The sequence below is a fragment of the Pseudophryne corroboree genome, chromosome 4 (genome assembly GCF_028390025.1).
Source record: "Pseudophryne corroboree isolate aPseCor3 chromosome 4, aPseCor3.hap2, whole genome shotgun sequence".
NCBI lineage: Eukaryota > Metazoa > Chordata > Amphibia > Anura > Myobatrachidae > Pseudophryne > Pseudophryne corroboree.
The window spans coordinates 547025170-547029454 of NC_086447.1; the positions used below are offsets into that span (position 1 = coordinate 547025170).

The 4285-nt window shown below is 40.2% G+C and overlaps 2 pseudogenes; one reads left to right on the top strand and one right to left on the bottom strand.

The window, feature by feature from the left end:
• Positions 1–235: 235 nt before the first annotated feature.
• Positions 236–354, bottom strand: LOC134913712 (5S ribosomal RNA; annotated as a pseudogene).
• Positions 355–2210: 1856 nt separating this feature from the next.
• LOC134912760 (5S ribosomal RNA) lies at positions 2211–2326 on the top strand (annotated as a pseudogene).
• The last annotated feature ends 1959 nt before the right edge of the window (positions 2327–4285 follow it).

Below are 4285 nucleotides of genomic sequence, written 5' to 3' on the forward strand. Positions count from 1 at the left end.
CCACTGGATATTGAGCGAGTATTGATGTTTGACGTTTGTCAAAAGCGAAAATTTAGAAATTCTTGTTATCTCCATCAACTTATGAATAAATATACACCTGTATATTCATAAGAGAGATTCAAGATAAACTGGCTTTTAAGAATCCGGACTCCTAATGGACTAGTCAGCTAAGGTAAGTATGCTGCAAAGATTGCTTGTGGTGGAATTTACTGATCGGCAGAAGGTATGTTCCTTAATACTACAGTACCCAGTATTCCCAGAGGGTCACCCTTTCTGGTACTAACCAGGCCCAATGCTGCTTGGCTTCCAAGATCAGACGAGATCGGGCATGTCCAGCAAGGTATGAGTGTAGAGAGTCAGGTAAGTACCTGTCTGCTGGGGGATGGCTACTGCTTGAGCTAGTTAAGACAAAATGGTCCGATGGATAACGTTGTCAATAGCCAATTATTCACCCAAGAAGCAGCTTAAAAGAGAGAAACCACAATATAAATGAGTGAAAAAGGTGCAGAAAGATTTTTTCCCCCTCTCTCACGGGAAATCCCCCACAAAGGAATTGTGGTAAGAACACAAACTAAATTTCCCAATAAGAAATTGTGGTATGACAATAAACAAAGTGATATGTCCTAATTACTGAAATATATCATGTAATTGACGGTACCGTAAAGATTCACCCTTACGTCAATTTCTAAAAGCACCTTGAATATATCAGAAAATAATTATAAACATTGAATATATTAACGCAATAATATAGCCTGAGTAGGTGATAAGGAAATATCAAAGTTTCAAATGTGTTCTAGAAATAATGCAGAAATAATATATGCTGAGACATGAAATTTGACAAAGAATCAAGCACATAAGCTGCCTAAGCTGCTATCTGTATGCTGCAGAAAAAAACGATCATGTGAACAAGCTCCTCCCAGCGAAACGCGCGTCATTTCCGGTCCGGCACCCGACTTCCGGGATTTCCGTAATGGAGCTCCGACGGGCGGACTCCCCTCCAGCAGACACACAGCAAGTATAGCATCGCCCTCTACAGCTGGCATTAGCCCTCTGGTCAGGTCTCATCCCCTTGTACTCAGCGCAGGTACAGGGGAGAAGTTTCATCCACTCGGTGCATGCTGTCAGAAGGGACTGTTTCCTTAGCAACCAGTTTGCTGCCTGATGTTTCCTTGGATATTGTATACACACACTGGGCATGTACCCAGTGCAGGGAAACTACTTATTAGCCTGCCATTTGTGCATCTAAGCCATTATTTCTAGTGTCAGAGCTACCAGCTCAGTCAGGTATTTATTAGATCACACACATCCCTGCGGCAGGAGAGCTTTGCTTTTGCAATACTATTACAAGTATTTATTTACACACAGTCTGTCTTCACAAATTGTGACAATTGTTCAAACACAGTTGTATCTTTCTTTAATAGACAGACAGCTGCTTATGCAGCTTGTGTGCTGGATTCTATGTGTATTTTCATGGTGCTATTTGAGTCAGCTTATGGTATTTCTGCAACATATTCAGTAATTCATCATTGTGATGAGTATTTAAACACAATTGTATTCTTCTATAACAGACAGACAGCTGCTTATGCAGCCCATGTGCTGGATTCTATGTGAATTTTCATGTTATTATATGAGCCATTATTTCCGCAATATATTCAGCAACTTACTTCTGTGATAATTACTGTAATACAATTGTTTTTTTCTGCAGCAGACAGATAGCAGCTTAGGCAGCTTATGTGCTGGATTCTTTGTCAAATTTCATGTCTCAGCATATATTATACCTGCATTATTTCTAGAACACATTTGAAACTTTGATATTTCCTTATCACCTACTCAGGCTATATTATTGCGTTGATATATTCAATGTTTATAATTATTTTCTGATATATTCAAGGTGCTTTTAGAAATTGACGTAAGGGTGAATCTTTACGGTACCGTCAATTACATGATATATTTCAGTAATTAGGACATATCACTTAAATTTGGTATGTGTTCTTACCACAATTCCTTTGTGGGGGATTTCCCATGAGAGAGGGGGAAAAAATCTTTCTGCACCTTTTTCACTCATTTATATTTTGGTTTCTCTCTTTTAAGCTGTTTCTTGGGCGAATAATTGGCTATTGACAACGTTATCCATCGGACCATTTTGTCTTAACTAGCTCAAGCAGTAGCCATCCCCCCAGCAGACAGGTACTTACCTGACTCTCTACCTTGTCTACCATACCTTGCTGGACATGCCCGATCTCGTCTGATCTTGGAAGCCAAGCAGCATTGGGCCTGGTTAGTACCAGAAAGGGTGACCCTCTGGGAATACTGGGTACTGTAGTATTAAGGAACATACCTTCTGCCGATCAGTAAATTCCACCACAAGCAATCTTTGCAGCATACTTACCTTAGCTGACTAGTCCATTAGGAGTCCGGATTCTTAAAAGCCGGTTTATCTTGAATCTCTCTTATGAATATACAGGTGTATATTTATTCATAAGTTGATGGAGATAACAAGAATTTCCAAATTTTCGCTTTTGACAAACGTCAAACATCAATACTCGCTCAATATCCAGTGGGTGTGCAGACAAATTTTCTGCCACCTACGGTACATCCAGTGAGTAACATATCACCTTATTGGTATTTAATACTTGTCTTAATCAATTTTGCTGATATATACAGCAACATTTTTTTTTATCATTTTTTCGTCTGTTTAAAAAATTAAAAGTTGTTTTATCTTTGCATATACATTGTATAACTTTCACAAATTCATCTATCAGTCAATTTAAACAAAGTGTGCCCCAGAGAGACACAAAAACAGTCCTTCTTTTGCATCTCTGCAAAACAACCCTTTAATAAAATTATACATAGCAGCTGATTGGTCACCATGGGCGACTTCTCCACTGACTCACTTTTCTACTCTTTTCACTGCTACATGAATAGACCTGCATATCTGGTATGAACAACACATCCTGTGACAATGTTTTCAATCCCTCTGACTGTTATAGGATTGCACATACTAAATTATGTAAACCATTCTTGATTGCAGCTGATGCATTGTAGCTTTCGAGTCTATGTACCAGCAAACTTTTTTTTTACTGTCTGTGACACTGAAATCTGCCTCGTTTCTCTTGTCATGCTTATTTTGCTGCTTACCAATTACATCTCTCCGTTTGCATTAAGAGGACTTCAGTCCAACTTTGTGATATATACGAAACACCTGTACTTGGACCTTTTGGACTTGGGGGGTCATTCCGAGTTGTTCGCTCGGTAAAAATCTTCGCATCGCAGTGATTTTCCGCTTAATGCGCATGCGCAATGTTCGCACTGCGACTGCGCCAAGTAAATTTGCTATGCACTTAGGAATTTTACTCACGGCTTTTTCTTCGTTCTGGCGATCGTAATGTGATTGACAGGAAATGGGTGTTACTGGGCGGAAACAGGCCGTTTTATGGGCGTGTGGGAAAAAACGCTACCATTTCCGGAAAAAACGCAGGAGTGGCCGGAGAAACGGGGGAGTGTCTGGGCGAACGCTGGGTGTGTTTGTGACGTCAAACCAGGAACGACAAGCACTGAAATGATCGCAGATGCCGAGTAAGTCTGGAGCTACTCAGAAACTGCTACGAGGTGTGTAATCGCAATATTGCGAATACATCGTTCGCAATTTTAAGATGCTAAGATTCACTCCCAGTAGGCGGTGGCTTAGCATGAGCAAATCTGCTAAAATCCGCTTGCGAGCAAACAATTAGGAATGACCCCCTTGGTATTCTTTGTGTAAGTCAGTACTTGTTTCACTGGTATGAGCCTCTGGAACTGCAGTGGTTTAGTCCTCACAATCTCTGTTGATAGCATAGCCATATTGTAATTTAAAGCTACTACTAGTAAATTGAATTCAGACGTTAGGTTCTGTAGCATCACCACTGAGACTTCTTTGTCATCGATTTGAACTCCTACAGATGTCAGCTGCTGAGATATATGGACAGCATCTTGTAAATATACTCCCCCATGTCTCTGCATTCTTTGAATTTGGTACCATACTGGGTTCTCCTCAAGTTTTTTTTTCTCTTGAGGCCTTTTTCTTCATACGCTGTCTGCATGGCTATTCAAAACTCATGTGATTACATTTTTCGATGAATTGTGGAATAAATATGTTGTCCACACAATGGTCTGTTACGTCAATAATTATGAAGTCCGATCAACTTACTTAATTTCCTGTACCACTGGAAGCGGCTGCTGAGCATTTGCAGAGCCATCTTGGAACTGTGTGAGAGTGACACAGTGGAAAACCGTAGTCTTCCACTTA